Source organism: Vicugna pacos, chromosome 4 (genome assembly GCF_048564905.1).
Source record: "Vicugna pacos chromosome 4, VicPac4, whole genome shotgun sequence".
Lineage (NCBI taxonomy): Eukaryota > Metazoa > Chordata > Mammalia > Artiodactyla > Camelidae > Vicugna > Vicugna pacos.
Window position 1 is genome coordinate 74,423,066 of NC_132990.1, and position 18,865 is coordinate 74,441,930.

Sequence of the window (18,865 nt, forward strand, 5' to 3'; positions counted from 1 at the left end):
TAAAAAACTAAAAATCTAACTACCAAAAAAAAAACTACCATATGATCTAGCAATTTCACCCATGGGTATACATCTGGAAAAAAATGAAAACACTAATTTGAAAAGAACACACACCAATGTTCACAGCAGCACTATTTATAATAGCCAAGACATGGAAGTAACCCATGTGCCCATCAACAGACAGCTAGATTTAGAAGATGTGATACACACACACACACACACACACACACACACAGGAATATTACTCAGCTGTAAAAAAGAATGAAACACTTCCATTTGCAGCAATGTGGATGGACCTACAGAATATTATGCTTAATGAAATAAGTCAGAGAAAGACAAATACCATATGAGATCACTTACATGTGGAATCTAAAAAATAATACAAATGAATATCAGACTCACATGTATAGAAAACCAACTTGTGGTTACCAAAGGGGAGGAGGACGAATGAAGGGTGTGGGATTAACAGATACAAACTACTATATGTAAAACAGATAAGCAACCAAGATATGCTATATAGCATGGGGAATTATAACCATTATTTTGTAATAACCTCTAGTGGAGTATAACCTGCAAACATACTGAATTGCAAGGCAGTACACCTGAAACTAACATAATATTATAAATCAACTATATTTCAAGAAAAAAACAGTTTAGAAGTTGGATTTACTTTAGATAGGGATGTGCACCCTCATTCTTCACAAAGCCCGCCACTCGGTGTTTGCACGTGGCATTACTTTGTAGTTTGACATGTGTGTCGCCATTCTTTACTGTCTGCACTTGGCCCAATTCACATATTTATGTTACCTAGATGGCCTTTGTGGGAACCTCTGATCATTTTTTTTTTTTGAGGAGAATATAGGAGATCCATTTTTTTTTATTGAAGTATATAGTCAATTAAAGTGTTGTGTCCGTTTCTGGTGTGTGGTATAACGTTTCAGTCATACATATACATACATACATTCATGTTCATGGTCTTTTTCATTATAAGTTACTCGAGACCCACAAATTTTTTTATCCAATTCTCAATGGAGTTCATGAATAAAGAAGGCATGTGAACCACTGACCTAAATGGACTTTTCTAAAACTCTCCACTACGTTTATTCTAAGAATACACTTTAAAGAAGCTTAAGCATGGTGCCCTTTTTGTGCTTTTTATGTTGGGGGGGGGGAGGCAGAGCTATTTTGTTTTACTGCATTGCTTTTCTCCTAAATAATAACAGAATTCATAAATTTGTTTCTCTCTTTTAATTCATAGCTTGGTTCATTACACACAAACAAGAAAGGGGCTATGATTGACAAGCTGCAGAGTCGATTTGAAAGTTCAAACAAGAATGTCTATAAAATCTAAAGTCATCCACAAATACCAGAGACTGTTATGTCGGTAACATAATTCATCTAGTACCTTGAGGGGGCCTTGATAAATATAGTCTCATGAATCTCTAACACAATCTGAGGTCCATGCAGAGCAAAAACTACCCCCTGCCAGATGAAGAGATGACTTGGCTTGTCTCCTTGGCAAAGTGACCACACTGAGCCAAAAACACGGCAGGAAAAGGGCCTTGTAGCCAAGGCAACTTGTGTTTGTTGCATGGTTTTGTTTTGTTTTACTGAACCTAATAGTTTAAAAAGAAGAAAAAAAACCCCACAAGAAAGAAGCGTTCACATGCAAAAACAAAGAAGTGCTGGAGTGGTCTGTTCCACCCTGTCTGACCCTTTGGTACCAGAACGCAACTGTTTTTTTAGCATCTCAGTGTCCTTTATTGGTTTCCTGCCTCAGTGACGAAGGCTTAACCTGATTCTCACTTCCTCCACCGACCTGACTCATCTGCGTACCTGTGAAAGCCGCAGGTGGTCACTCAGAGCTGCTTCCTTTATTTCCTTCTTGATTCAGGAGTAAACGCTTCCCAAATGAAGGTAACAATATTAATATTTCCAAACTGATTTCCTTAGCACCTGAGGTTTTTCATTTCTTCAGGCCGTTAGGTATCTCAGAACCATTTTACCCACTTCTCACCTCCCCTTGGTTAGTTCAGCTGCCTCATTCTTCCTCTTCGCTGCAGCCTGTTAACTCCCTTCCTGACCATATGCTTTGGCTTCCACTTTACTGTGTCCACTAGTAAATCTATTAAGCTAGTCCCCAGCATGTGAAGTCCCCAGCGTCCCTGTAAAACTCGTGCCCTTACGATGTGCAGTAACCCTCCTCTGTTTAAATACTAGCTCCCCACCTACATGCACTCCATCTGTTCCCCTAAAGCGACCAACTCAAAAATCCTTTTAACTCTCTCACTTACCTAGAGTTTGATCATTTGTCGCTCTGTTACGACTACGGAAAAGAAAAAAAAAACAAAAAACAAGGAAATTCCCAGGTAGACCTCCTATTTTTAAAACATTCTCTATTTCATTCACAAGCCTTCCTCAGAAAAAGTCTTACAAAAATCCAAGGGGAGGGAGGTCCCTCCATCTCTTTTGGAAATAAGAGTAACAAAGTGGAGGGTCTCCTTATTTATTTTGGAGAAATGATTTCAACTTGGTGAAAACTTAAAACAGCTTAGTTCTGAAACAGAGGTCAGAATGTCATCCTTATGTATGTATGTAGGTACACACACACACACACACATACACACACACACACAAACAGACGAATGCTTCCTGGCAATAAATCTGTCACGACCGTGGGGTATCTGACCCATGAGAACCAGAGGGGAGCCTGCTGGAGGTGCCAGCACCATTTGGCTGGAAGTGGCTCTGATCCTCTCACCCCCTGGCTCCCAGAATCTCTCATTACGTTTTCGCTTTGGCTCTATAATTGCTTTTGTAAGCATATTAACTGAGAATAGTTTCACGATGCCCCTTACACTGTTTATCTGCAGTAATCCTGAAACATAACGAGGAAATACTAGACGTAAACTGTGGAAGAAGCTGAGAGAAGGAATAACTCATATAAAACCCAGCCTGAACAGTTAATGAAGCCGAGCAAAGAAAACAGACAAGAAGGAACTGGGAGTTTTCTTTTCTTTTTTTAATTTTTAAATTTGTTATTATTTTTGAGGGGGAGGTATATAGGTTTGTTTGTTTATTGAAAGGAGGTTTTGGGGATTGAACCCAGGAATTTCTCTGGGAGTTTTCTTGAAGAACAAAGTCTGGACATAAGACTGCAAATTTTGTGTATCTCTACTGCGTCTCTCTGTCTTACTCACTAAAAGGACAGAGCAACATTTAAAAGCAGCAAAATATTGTTGTACATCATATTCTGCAAGGCCACAGCAGAAGACAGGACGATCTTAATCTCAATCCCAGCTGCTTTGAATTAATACCCACTGTTGAATCCCGGGCCCAGGAATGTGCCATTGTTCTGACCAAGATTTACTATGGAAATCTATTTTTGTTGCCTAAGCTGTGATGTTTATTCTGCAGGGGAACTTCAAGAGTCTTTCTCTAAAACTGGCGCTGAGTCAGTGACTGGTTACAAATATATTTAAAAAAAAAAATCTTTAAAAGCATTTTCAAACACTTATTTGGAGTAACCAGTAAGTAACCAGATATTTTAGGGAGTGTATCTCCTAAAGTCTAAGGCTACATGAAGATTATAAGCATCATCATTTTTCATTACTTTTTAAGTCAGTTTAAAAATAGCAACTATTATCTTAAAGAGGTATTTCCATTCTCTGCCTGACCATAAGCTATTTCTTTTCATTAAAGTTCCCATTCTAAGAATTAAAGACACTGCATCTTACTGAAGTGAAGAGAGAAGTTCAGAGGATTTTTTTTTAATGAGTCAGAGTTATACAGAAATTTAGAGATAATATTCTAAGAAAGCCCAGAATGACCACAATTGCCGAGGCTTGTAAGTCATAGATCTCTTTAAATAAGATCTACACTACTTTCACTGTCAATCAGAAAGACTGAATTTAAACCTTAGAATTTCTTTGATAATCCTTGGGAATCTCCCCAAATAAATCCAAATAGGCCTAAGTATATGACTTCACTGCTTACTAATTCTTTTTTTTTTTTCTCTATTTTGGGTGAAGGGGAGGAGGTAATTAGGTTTATTTTTATTTATTTTTAGAGGAGGTACTGGGGATTGAACCCAGGACCTTGTGCATGCTAGGCATGTGCTCTACCATTTGAACTATACCCTCCCCCAAATCCCTCAACTAATTCTTAAAATAGCACAACTCAAAGGCCCTTCGAAGTAAGGCTGTGCTGCCTAAAAGGTCAGAGTTACAGTTTCTAAATAAAGAAAACAAATATTTTAGAAACTGAGCTGCAGGGCAATGCTTCTAAATTTTAATGGGTTGAAAGACAAAAATACTGGAATCCGGTTAGTTAAATTTAGATGCTTAGCATGGCCAACGTGTGCACCTACTTCCTGTTCAATTCACTATTACTTTTGCCTTAATATTTCAACTATTAAGGAGAAAAGAACACTGCTGATCGAGGCTCAAGGTCAAGAGCAGAGACGATGAGGTGTTCCAAGTAGTATGTTCACTTTGACACGAGGAACATGGTAGATTTTCCTACCAAGTTATACCCTCCCAGCTTTCATCAGGGCTGCCTATGGCCTTTGACCTTTTAACAAAAGGAGCAAAACTGGACTGGTTCTATTTATATATTTCTTGTAAACAAATAATGAGATGTATTAATTTTTTGAACATGACCTCAGACTTCTCAGAACTGTATCCAACTGCTGTTCCTTAAATGATAAACTATTTATTGCAGCAGCATTCAGAACTTTTGGAAAGCCATTTTCCCCCCTTGGTTTAGAAGCATGTGATATGATAGATCAAAAGGCCCAACCTGATGACCAGAAAGTTTGGGGAGCGCCATGAAGAAATGTTCCATCACTGTTAGCTTCCACAGCAGTAACAGCAGTAAATGTTCCGTGGAGCACAGCTATACTTTCTCTTTCTTTCTTTCTTTTTTCTTTTTTTGAATATTTAAACAATTTTTATTTATTATATTTTTATTGAGTTTTTTGTGTGTGTGTGTGTGTGTGTGTGTAGAAGTAATTAGGTTTATTTATTCATTTATTTTTAATAGCAGTACTGGGGATTGAACCCAGAACCTTGTGCATGCTAAGCACACACTCTACTACTGAGCTATACCCTCCTCACCCTGCACTTTCAGTATTTTATTTCATCATTACCATAAGGAGAGATCAACTGTATTTTAGGCCAGAGGGAAAAGAGGAGCTAAATCAAGATTTTATTCTGAATTTACTGTTCTGTACCACAGCTAGGCTGCCCTTAATTATTACTCAATTGCAAGGGACCTGCAGCAGCTCCACTTAGGGGACAGATGGGACTGACCGCCACTGCGGGAATCCAGCCAAAAGGGCATGCAGTATGGGCTGGAGGTGCAGCAAGAATCCAGCAGGGCACCTGGCTCTGGAGTCTCCCCTCTTCAAACTACCTGAGCCTCTGACTTAATACTGTGGATAAAATTAAATTTACGAATTTAATAACCTGGGTTACCTGGCCTCTCTCCATCATTTGTTCTTTTTTCACCTGATTATGAAAACTTGCTCGCTTAAAATAATTCAAATTTACACAACTGTAAGGTTTCGAAAGTAAAAAAGTCCCTGCACGTTCCACCCTCTGATAATCACCGTGAACACTGACAACCCGGGGTCCTGACTGGTGGTGCAGGATCTGAGCTAACACTGAGGGGAGGTACGGAAGCCCTGCGAAACCCACTGGAAAGTTCCAAGAGCACAGCTGCGAGGACATCACTAAAGGACAAGGCCACACCACGATGATCCCCACTCAACAGCTGGCAAAGCGGGTGAGTATGAGTCACCAGGGCTCCAGCCACTGGAACACCCTGCCTTTTGGACATGGCCAGGTTAATGAGAAGAAACGCTTACATTTTCACAGCATACAAGGGAGGTGGAGGCCGCTGAATATTATGACCTGTTTTCTAGGGGGTTTATATATATATATATATATATATATTTTTTTTTTATGGAGGTACTGGGGATTGAACCCAGGACCTTGTGCATGCTAATCACATGCTCTATCACTGAGCTATACCCTCCCCTCCCCACCTAGGTATTTTTGAGGTCAGAAAAAGAGCAGTCTGTTGAGAATCCCTGAAAATTCTAACTGGTATACTGGATTTCCTCTAGGATTTGTCAATAATCAAGAGTAAAACTGATGTCACCCTAGTCTTTGACCCAGCAATTCTACTTCAGGGAATTTGTCCTAATGAAGTAATTTTCCATGTTCACCAAAGAAATCCATACAGCATTGCTTATAATAGCTAATAATCTGAAACAAGTGTCTAGTAATGTGACTGGTTAAATATGGCATACCCTTGATGGATTAATGTGTAGCCTGGAAATAAAAGTAATGTGAAAGAGCATTTAACAAGGGAAAGTGAAAGCTATATATGATTTTTTTTCAAGTTTCCAAAGCAGTATTTATAGCATAATCTCATCATTATAAAAATAAAACATTAATAATGATCACTTCGGAGTGGGGAGGAGGTATAGCTCAAGTGGTAGAGCAAATGCTCATGCAAGAGGCCCTGGGTTCAATCCCCAGTATCTGCCCTCAAAAATAATGAAATAAATAAACCTAATTACCTCTACCCCAAAAAGAAAAAAAAAAAGAAGAATAAAAATAAGTTAAAAAATATATAATGATCACTTCTGCAAAGAGTGATGAAGGAATGTTTTAATTCACCAAAAAACTTAGTGAAAGAGAAAAATTCTAATGTGGAATTCCAGAAACAGTGAAACAGGTTTGCCTTTGAGGTCCACACACACACACACACACACACATACTAAATGCTCTGAAAGATAATGTCGTAGGAGGAATGTTAACAAAGGAAGAGATGGAAAAGCTCTCTGTCTGAAGCAACGTTGTCATATGATAAACAGCATTGTTCAAAGTTCCCAGCAAACTGTTGCATCTAGAATACATTTTCAAGTTCAAGACTAAGAACGCATTTAAAAATTCCTATTCGGAGAGAGTGCTGTGAGTTTTTGTTGGAGACTTCCAGGCCGGGGACTTGCCAAAACAATGAGTCTGCCTTTGATAAATTATAAGGGCAGCTAAAATACAGAACAGAGGAAAACTTCAAAATAAGTTAACCAAAGAAATATGCTTGAAATATTCCAGCAATTTCCTGATTTTAAAAAAACAAGAAGGCTTACAACTTGTAGCCCCAGTACCGTGGGTTACTTTGGTGCACGGTCACTGAAATAGGATAGAGTATAGAAAGATAGCAAAGGAGACCAGCATCTCAATTCCTCATGGGCCATTCACTTGCTAAACAGTTTTAAGAAAAGGCTTTCTGTTTCTCTATACCCCAGTTGCCTTATTTGAAAAGTAGAATTAGGTGAGTGACAATTTCTGCTAAAAGAGAAGGCACTGCTGATATGGTTCGTCTTTATGCTTCCGAGGTAAGCTGGTGAAAACACAATTGGTATGAGCTCAGAGATCTTGGTAAAATATACATCATGGTCTCCAAGATGTGGCCCCTGCCTCCTCCTCCCTGGCTTCTAACACACTGTCGTTGGCAAGAGACTTGAGTTTTCAGTTCTAGCAGGTTGACACTGATGATCTCTTTCTCTTCCCCTTTTCCTCTTAATAAGTAACTTCACCCCAAATTTGACACTCACAAGGTTTCATATATGCACAGCTGAAGACAACAGCCTGGATTATGGGAAGTTAAGGCTGATATCAGCACCATTCTCCACTGCTGTGGCATGATTGTGAAGAACAAAAATGCCGAAAGTATTTTGTAATGCAGTTCTACAAAAGCTATATTCCTTAGAAGAGTTAAATTTCTTATGCATGCTATTTTCAGTAATATGCTATTAACAAGGTCAAGATCGACTACAGGTTCTTCCTCTATTTTAACTTCAGTGTTAGTTTCCTCTGCTTTCTTTAAGCTGGGCAACAACTAGCAAAACATCTTCCAGTGATCAGAGAAGACAGCAAAGAAGTTCGATTAGGTCTCAGACTATGAGATTGGAATGGGGTAAGAATCCCCTGAGAAAAAAAAATGTTAAGCTTGTGTTACCACACAGACGTTGTAAGAATTTTCAACCCAAGAAATTGACATAAAAATTCATCCCAAGTTGTCTGGCAGAAACAAATGTAAAACCCTACTGGGGTGTGGTGGGGAGAGATACTCCCATAATCCTGCTTTTAAGTGACTCCCAGAGGAAAACACCATCCCTGTTGAAGATAAGCTCATATAAAAAAAACCCATCAGCATAAATGCACAAGGAAATAAACCACCATGAGAGCTGACACAACAGAGAGAAAAACTATCACCATAAAAACTTGAGCTAAAGGAACAATTTAAATAAAATATAAAACAAGAGCATTTAAAATGATTAAAGAAATAAAAGAAACAACAGAAATCACAAGAAGATGAAAGATATTATAAAGAAGAAACATTTGAGAAAGAACCAAATGGAACTTCTAGAAATACAAACTGCAGTCATTGAAATTTTAAAACTTAACAGATGAGTTAACTAAAAGTATAACTGAAGAGAATGCATGAAGTAGCTGAGAAAGTTACACAAAGTGTAATTTACAGAGCTAAAGAAATGGAATGAAGGAAAAAGAAGTTAAGAGGCCCGAGAAACAGAATGAGAAGTTTCAAAATCATCTGAGTCCCAGAACCAACAATCTATGAGAATGAAGGACAGGTATATTTGAAGAGTGAACACCTGAGAGTTTTCCTACATGAATGAAAAGAACAAATCCGTGGTGAACCCCAAGCAGAGTAAATGAAAAACAAAAGGTTTGTACTTTGAAATATCGGTGATTCCACAGAACACCAAAGGCCTTAATAACTAGAGAGGACAGTCAAATATCCACAAAAGGAATGCACTGAAGTAGTGAGCCAGCCTCCCGAGAGGAACAATCAATGATAAAAGACAACAGAACGATCTTTTCAACGTGTTTAGAGGAAAGAATTGTCAGCTTAGAATTCTATACCTAACTACACTATCACATTGGAGTGAGGACAAAAATAAAAACGTTTCAGACCAACAAAGGAGAGCTTACTATTCACACAACCTTACAGAAAAAATAAAAATAATTCAGGAAGGAGGGAATTTAACCCAGAAAGGAATAATATGCAAGAAGTAACACTTGGCCTGCATCAGCTGCAGTCACATGGATAGATGGTGAAGAAATGGTGCCTGCCTCAGATGGTCCCTGCGCTTCCAGGGCAGTTCCCCCGCCTCCCCTTATCAGGCCCCTTGTATATACTCAGGCCTCATGTCAACTGCTGTCTATCATCTCACCCCAACCCACTAGTTCTGCAGGCAAGAGCAGCAGCTAACAGTGAAGAGCTCATTTAATATAATCCCGTAGTGAAGTCATATGATTCACAGGCAAGAACACTGAATTCAAATAGAGGCCATAGAAATGTGCTTCAGTCTTAGCTCTCCCATCTCCAGTAGAGCCACTTCAGGCTAATGATAATTTAGCAATTATATAGATTTACCTTTTTCGCTATAGAGGGATAAAAGAATTAGGGTGAGGATGGAAACCCTTTTAGAAAACAGAAAACACATTTCCAGGGTAAGTTTTTTGAGAAGTAGGTTCAAAAGCATTTCATGTGGATCACACTCATTCTGCCATTTCACTCTTTCTTTTTGTTTTGTTTGGTCGGGGAGGAAGAATCTGATTGATTGATTGATTTACTTACTTACTTACTTACTTATTTACTTTAGGGAGGTACTGGGGATTGAACCAGGACCTCCTGCATGCTAAGTGCATACTCTACCACTGAGATACACTCTCTCTTCCATTTCACTCTTTTTTTTCTTCTTCTTCTCTGATTTTTTTTTGGGGAGGGAGGGAGAGGTAATTAGATTTATTTATTTAATTTTTTTTAATGGAGGTATCGGGGATTGAACCCAGGACCTCATACATGCTGAGCTTATGTGCTCTACCACTATATCCTCCCCTCTTCCCCTTTCACTCTTAATATCCTTCACTGCCATCCTGGTCTCACCTCTCCAGGAGCTACTACTCAGCCCCCCGTTGTATCAGCCAGCTCAGCCCCAGCAGCATGCGTCCCCCAGTGCCCGGGATGAAGTTCTCTCCACCTCCGAGGCTCCCTCTCTGTTTCTTCTTTTCAATTTCTACCCACCCTTCATATTCAAGTCCCGATTCCTCCTTCAGCCCTATCCCAACAACCTGTAACCTACATAGGGCTTTTTCAGAGGCAGGATCTATGAGCAACTTTTGAGCTCTGAATATTTGCTGGTCATAGGACCAGACGATTTCATATATGATGCACCTCGCTGATCATTTTTTAACTGCGGCTGCTCTGAGTATCTTCACCACGCAGCTTGGCATGTTATACACGTTATCTTATTCACCAAGCGACTCGTTTTCCTCGTCTCTCCATCTCATTGTTATCCACTAACCAAGGCCCTCATGAAAGGTATTCTTTATAATCCTATTGATGCTCTGAACCATTTGTTATAAAATATTCTTGTAGAATGCCTAGAATTTCAAAATATACTCAGTTGATTCACAGGAGGTTGAAAGGGGAAGAACTAAGGAGTGAGTAGCCGGAAATAATCAAAAAGACACAAACAGGCAAGATACAGATGACAACAGTGTCAACCAATTAGCTGCACCCAGAAATAGGCCTCTGCCCCGTGTACATCATGCGCCACTGAAACCTTACTGTGAACCCTCACAACTAGCCCTTGATGAGTGTAATAGCATCCTTAGTTTAGATAAGGAAACAGGCTTAGAGATTAGGCAGATTGCATCATGTCCTACCATCAGGACAGTGGTAGAAACAAGATCTGAACTCACTTCCATATACTATCAAGATTAAGAACAAGCAGAGGGGAGGGTACAGCTCAGTGTAGGGCGTGTGCTTAGCATGCACAAGGTCCTGGGTTCAATCCTCAGAACCTCCATTTAAATAAGTAAATAAACTTAATTACCACCCCCCAAAAAATCCACAAGGACTTGTTAAATTAAAAAAAAAAGTATTTAGCCTTTATATAAATTCACTTTGGGGAGCACCTCCACCCCTGACATTTCTGATACTCTGAGATCTTGACCTTTTGACTTTCCTGTCTTTTTTCAAATGTTAATTTACCCAACCTCCATCTTCTGTGTAAAAATCACTAATTTCCTAGGCAAACAAGTGAAAATTAAGGTCAACAATATAGAGACTGCAGTAATTGCTAACAAATGAACTAAAACCAGGAGCTGAATACAACTTCAAGAGTATCTGTATGTGAAACGTTGCACCAGAGTAAATAATTTTGTTTCAACATGCCTATCACAAAATCGCTTTTAATGGTAAAACAAATACTGAGTGTCACAGCTTTAAAAAAAAAAAAACTCATACTACTAATATTTATTTATGACACAGATCAAAGTTGTGTCCTGTTTTCAAATATAAGTGCATTTATTCCCCATTTATTAGAGAAAATTTCCATTAAATTCCACTCCCCACGCGAAGCATCGAAAGAAGAAAACACAACCATTGTTACTCAGGACAAATATTCATGGAAACAATCTAAACCATTCAGGATGTTCATTTAATACAGGCACACTGAGAGGCAAAGTAAACAAAATACGACCGCTGCAGTCACAACGGCTTACAGGACAGATATAAACAAGGGGATGCCAAGAGTGACTTTTCTAGAATCTTTGACTTAAACATTGTCCCTCTTCTAAAACAACAGTTATAGCAGCAAAATCTATTTTAAGTGTCTTTTTAATTCTATACATTTTCCTCTCGTTGCAAATGAAAAAAATTTTACAGTGAAAGATCAAGCTGCAGTTGCAAAATTTATTTCCTGTACTCATACTAACCACTTCCCCTTTTGGAAAAAAAAAATTGTTTTCTAAATTGTTGCAATGAATAATTCCTTCAGAGGACCAGTCAGACATTTTATTTACATGAAACAAATTTGGGGAAGATATTAACACGTTCCATAAAGATGTCAACCTCATAGGTACAGCAAGGGCAGAGGAGGAAAATGGAACAAGACGACTCCTTCTAAGGTAGTCATCCTGCTAGAGAATGTTTCCCCAAATGGTAAAAAAATTTAACACTCTGCTACTCAGCTGGCTTCAGTTAGAACAGAACCAACTTTACCCTGCCTGGGCTTCAGAGAGCCGGCATCCCTGATTCCAACTAAATTTCATTGGTTTTATCAAGATAATTATCAAACTTTGATAATCATTCAAAGTAAATTCCCTCATTCTCACTTAAAATGGACATAGATTCTTCACTAAAATTTAATTTCTCTTTTTAAAAGATTCTTTTATGTAATATATGACACATTAAAAAGAGTACGTGCATATTTTATTTTAATTAGAAACATGAAGTTTTATCACATACTTCTTAGAATTCTACTTCAGTTCATAAATGACTCAGAATGTCCTAATCTACTTCACGACAGGGACATCTATGTAGAGTTTAAAAGCTAATAATGTTCAATGCCAAACAGTTTTAGAAGCCATAATATCACGCAAAAATAGAATGCAAACCTCCCTAAGAAACAGATACACTAAGGGCTTGTGGTCAGCATTTTAGTTTAATTTAACTTTGAAAACATTTCCTTAAATCAGATAATATACTAAAACTCATAATTAAGCCAAATAAGGCCACCTCTCACATTGTATGGAGAATTCTTCTGGTTAGTCAACACTCAGCACTGCAATGAATTTGAATAAAGAAGCCAAGTTAACTGTTTCATGGCAAACAACTGCCCAGAAAATGAAGACTCTGGCAGTAAGACTCACACAAGTTAAATGAAACAAGACCTAGAAGAAAATGAGAAACTGATGTTAGAGTTTAAACTGTAACTTGAACTCACTGACAATTTCTGCAGCTACTTGTAACCACTAACTGCAGCTTCTGTTAAACAATATCCTATTTTGCATTTAGAAATTATGTAAGAGCCAACAGTCACAAGGCAAGGGCAAATTAGAGAAAGAGAATTATTCATTGCCTGACATGGATGAACTCAGTTTAATGCATGCATTTAGAAAACACTGTTCTCTCTGTTCGGAAATATTAGTTCACATTCCATTCATTTTGATAACCTTTTCCTTTTTCATCCCAGCACCACACCAGCCAGCTGCAGCACTATCAGAAGGCAGGGATTAGGGACTGCCTCTCAGCCACGTCTGCCTAGTGTGTTACTGTTCCGAAGCACAGGGACAGATAAACCTGACTTTAAAGTGTTTGTCACCAAAATGCCGTTCAAGAATTGTTTAGGGCGCATGTGGGAAAATTCACAATGATCAACTAAATATTAGAAAGAAAATGAAAGACAAATTCCAAAAAAAAAAAAAAAATTTTTTTTTTTTTAATGAAGGTACTAGGGGTGGAACCCAGAACCCTGTGCATGCTGAGCCTGCGCTCTACGACTGAGCTATTTCCCTCCCCCTGAAAGGCAAATTCCAAAGATTGTGCGAATCCATATTGGTATCTGTGCCACCCCCACATCTCACCAGCACAAGGTCAACAAATAACGGGAGAAGGAATGAAGGAATGAATGGGAACACTTCACAACTCAGGAATTCTGTCCACAAGTTAGACGTTTTTAAAAGTGAGAATAAGACCATGAAATCATGATTCCATTAGAAGTCCCTTAAAAAAAAAGTATGAGGTAACTCTTCTGGAGGGCCGCATGAAAACAGAAAATAGGCAAAAACTCAGAATTTAGTTGGATGGAAGCAGAAGCAAACTGCAAGAGGAAAATTACTAGCAACATTTTTGTAAAATAAATGAATGGTTACTTAGAATGCTGATTCTTCACAAGTAATCTCCACGATATGAGTAAGATACAATGTGGTCTGATTTTTCCATGTTCCGCTGCAGTCCTTTGACTTCTCAGTATTACAAGACAGATGGTAAGGACTGTCTTCTCTATCTCATTAAAAGGGAAAAAGTCTGGTTTTACCTTCAACTTCAGCATATGGGTCACGAGCCACGAGATGACCTATTCTAGCATATATTGGTTCTTTCACAAACCCAGATGAGTTAATTCCAAATCACTACAACTTGTTCCAAGTCTTCAAATTCAAAACTCTCTGACAGTGGCATCTTGGCAAAGGAAAAGAGACTGCATAGTTTCTTGAGTTTTTATCATCAATAAATACCATGCCATTGAACTTACTTTCTTTCCTCATCATTCTTCTAAGGAACATAGCATCCTCACAACATCCAAATATGTTCACTGGCCTAGAGATAAAACTGCCAGCTTTTTCTTACGTTTACTTTCTATATATAAATTTACTTTTACTTAAACTAGGTGCCTCCAGGCTAACATGTAACCTCTGGTAAGCAAATGCTTAAGCATCTGCCTACACTGACACTGAACACAAAGCAAAAGTCTTCTGATGCCCCACATGGACTCAGGCAGATTTAGACAATTTGAACACGGTGCCAATCCCTATGTGGAACATTTAACTTCTCAAAAGAAGAAGAAAATGAGGCCCATACCCCAATCTTAAGCAGCTTAGAAGATACACACAGCGACTGTATCATCAAACACAAATGCAATTTAGGAAAGTCCATCCTACTCATGGTGGGAGCAGCGACAACATCTTAGTAAACACGGGCATCTCATTCCAAGCGTTTTGGGACTGACAGCTGGAAAAAAGAGGGGGCGGCACCTTGAATACAATTGGATGATTTAATCATTTCAGGAACTGGAGGAAAAGACATTTCTATCAGATTCAAAGACTGTCAGGAGTCACGTTGGGAAATTACATTAAGTAACCGTAAGAGATGAAACACTGCATTCTTTCAGCTGGATACTGACAAGAGGCTTCCAGGCGAAAACGCAAAAACTGATACAGCAGGCAAATCACTGTTTTGGGGAATTACAGTGCTTCAAGTCACACTTATGAGCAAAATAACTTAAGAATTCCAATGTTTAGACACTACTCCATCAGCTTCAATGTTTGCAATGCTAAAATCTGGTTATTTATCATATCTTTGGGGAGGAGGTAATTAGTACGTCCTGAAAAACAACAAAATGATGCTCTTGGTATAAGAAAAAATAATACATCCTTGGAAGTATTAAAATACTTGAGGAGAGCAATTCAATTTGACTGTACCTTTCAAAAAGTCTTAAAGCTGTGACTGGACCCAGCAATTAATTGCACTTTTGATCTGACCCGAGGGAGAAAAATTTTTTAAAAAGTCATCCTGGAAATTTTTCACCCACAAAGAACTAGAACTCACACAGTTATGTGTGGATCCCCAACCCCAAGTTGGAAATTTAGACTGACACAGTCCTGGTTTGGTAGGTAATGCCAGCTCCCTGGAGAACCCAGAGATAAAATTCCAAGAAACACATATTTATAATCACGCACACTCTACTCTGAATCTCACATGTTTTTCTGCTGTGACTTATACCTTCTGATGTGACTGAAATATACGGCAGGGATGTTGGTGTAACACAGAAGTTCTGCCAGTCTATGTGCAATTTTTCAGAGTAAAGGAATGTTTGGAAGCAATCATGGCTAAGCCTTGGCAATGTCATGCAGATCTTAAGAAAAAAGCTAAATACACTTGAAACTAATATAATACTGTAAGTCAATTACATTTCAATTTTAAAAAGAGAAAGGAAGAAAGAGGCTAAAAATCTACAAAACTGCAACTAGCAGCTGGCTAGTGGCTTCAAGGACTGCTACGACCTCCAGTTTGTTGAGCTAGCTGGTCAAGCTGGGACTAGAAATGCAAAATCTGGGAAGATATTTCCACCTGCGTGAAAACAACAGATAAATGCAGGAAGCCACATCCTGGATCAGATTTTTCATCTTGCTGAAAGTAGTCTCTATCTTGAAGTGAATGCATTTAAGGATCTATGTGTCTGAAGGCCCTAATACTCAGAAGGACCTACATCTTCAAGGCCAAGGGCTGGGATGCTCAATGCAAACGCTAGTAGTTTTACTAGGATCGCTGTTTTCTTGGCTCCTTGGTTACAAAGTTCCGTATGTATTCAGTGATTTGTTTCTAAGCCTATTTTCCCCAGTTAAGTCCTGTTTGTTATTTTTAGCAGCTTTTTTTTTTTTTTTTTTTTTTTTTGCAGAACATAAGGCTTTTCAGCAGTGTGTTTATGGCATTTTAGCAAAAAAGGACAGAAATACAGGAGGACACAAGTCACCATGAACAAGTCAGCAGACTCAACAAATGGAAGAATCAGGCCCACACAGATTGTAGATACTGAAATTAAACAGAATATAAAATCAGTGTGTTTAATATGTTTAAACAAGTAAAATATGGTACAAAAGTATGACAGAGCAACAGGATAAATAACAAATGACTGTACAGATTTTAAAGAGAATTATGAGGAACTTCTAGAGATGAAAATGTAACAACTGAAACTGGAAACTTAACGGACATGTTAAACTGCAGATTAGACACAGCTTAAGAGAGAACTAACGAAATGAAAGTTATAGCTAAAGGAATTAAATAAAGGTTAATAGGCTGGAGGGCATGGAGTAGATATTTTAACTTATGCCTTAGGATCAGAGTTCCAGTGGAAAATGCAGGATAGACAAATGTCAGGAAACTGCAGTCTGGACTCAATGAATCAAACGGAAGATGAAGAAATTCACACCTATTTTTCTGAACAACAAAGACAAAAGGTGAAAAAAGAGATCTTTAGAGTTACCAAGAAGAAAAGAGCAACTGTCTTCAAAAGTTTAAATTATACTGATTTGTCACCCACTGTGACTTCTCAGCTACACTGGAGAGCCGGAAAACAGTAGGGTAAGTTCTTCCAGGTGCAATACAATCACCCTAGGGCTGCCTCCGTGGAGAAATCATCTTTCAAGAATGAGAGTGAAAAAAAAGGCAGTTCCCATCAAACAAAAACTGAGGTTTTACTGTAATAAGTCTCCACTAAAGGAACTTCTGAAGGTGTCATTTGGGCAGAAAGAATAAGACCCCAGAAACAAAAATAAATGGTGAACAAAGAAAACAGAAAGTGTACTTACAGAACTGTAAAAAATTACTGAAATCTAATCTATGCAGTTGAACCAAAAATAGTCACAAATAAACTGCAATGTCAAGAGGGAGTTAAGGTTGGTTGGGAGGACATAAGATCCTAATTTACTTTATAGTTAGGTTGGAAACAGCTGTTAAAATGTCTAAGTTCACCAGTGAAAGCAGAGAAATAGAATACATAATCTCCAAAGAGTAGAGGAGAAGATGGAATGGGGAAAGCAAAACAGAACAAAACTTTCCAAACTCAAGAAGGCAAGGAACAGAGTGTCAGGGAAAGAGGGAAGGAAACATAGACAAAGTGAGGCAAACAGAAATAAAACAAGACGGTATACATCAATCCAAGCTCTCCAGGTGAAGGATGAAGACTACCAGAGTGGATCAGAAAGAAATCCAGCCACATGACATTTACAAGAGACACATCTAAATATGAGGACAAGGAAACGGGTAGACTAAAAGTACGAGAAAGACTTGCCAGACAAATGCTAATCCAAAGAAAAGGTAGATTTATGTCAGGTAAAGTAGAGTTCAAGGCATAAATCATGACTGTAGAAAGATCATCACACGTGGATGAAAAATTAAAGCATGTTGAAGACATTACAATTCTACACTTTATTTTTTAATAAAATAACCTCATAATGAAAGAGCAAGATGGACAGAAAGTGGCAAATCTTCCACCATTATCATCATAACAGCTAACTTAGGGATCACCAGCCACTGCCATTAAATATGTCACACAACTGGAAATTTTTAAATATGCTTCCAAATAAATCATAGGAAAGACTAAATAGTAAAAGAAAAAATATACAAAAACCTGAAAGTGAACAATAATAATATTACTATGTACCCAAATTTGTGTTTTTTGGAAAAACAGTACTTAAATGGGAACTTTGCTCCTTAAATGCTTATATTAGAAAAGAAGAAAAGTTGAAAGGAGGTAAACATCTGAAGAAAGAAATTTTTAAAAGGGCAATAGAATAAATCCAAAGATACTGACAGAAGAGGAAGAAGAAGAAGAAAAAGAAACTCAGTAAAACAGAAAATAAAAATAGAAAAGAGAAGTTCCATAAAGACAAATTTTGGTTCTTGGAAAATGCTAATAAAAAGATGATTTTCGAAAACAGATTCTGCCCCCAACCAAAGAAAAATGTATACATAAACCATATCAGGAATAAATAATGGGGACACAACACATTCCTTTCAATTACTTAGAGAACATTTATAAAAATTGACCATGTACTAGGCCATAAAATAAGCCTCAACAAACATAAAAAAAAATTAAGGTGAGAGAATATTATGGGCAACTTTTGGCCAATAAATTTGAAAACTTAGGAGGAAATGGATATATTTCTAGAAAAACACAACACACCAGGACCAACCAAAGAAGCAGACAATAAGAGAACTGAATCAGTAGTTAGAAACTCTCTCACAATAATGTATTACAAAACACTTAAAGAATGGTTGATTTATCTCACATATACTTCAGATAACAGAAAAAAGAGCAACGCTCCAAAACTGGTAATAAATAAAGCAAACTACAACAGCCAAGAAAGGAAAATTACAGATCAGTTTCAATGAGTGTAAGTGTAAAATCTAAAGTAAAATGTTAACAGAATAAATTCAGCTATATATACACATAAAATACATCATAAACTTGTTATATTAGTCCCAGGAATGCTAATTTGGTTCAATATAAGAAAATTTCATAATGTAATCTATCCATGAATGAATTAAAGGAAGCAGAAAAAAAAGTATTTGACGATATTCAATATCAAGTCAAGCTTAAAAAAAACCTCTTGGCAAAATAGGAAAAGGGAAATCCCTTAACCTGATAAAGGGTATATTATAATCATGTTTAATGGGGAAACATTTGAAGCACTCT

The 18,865-nt window shown here is 37.8% G+C and overlaps 1 protein-coding gene across 15 annotated transcripts in view; it reads right to left on the reverse strand.

Annotated features, from left to right (window-relative positions):
* FNBP1 (formin binding protein 1) overlaps positions 1-18,865 on the reverse strand; it is a 121,982-nt gene that overhangs the window by 31,629 nt on the left and 71,488 nt on the right. The gene's annotated exons all lie outside the window — the stretch shown is intronic.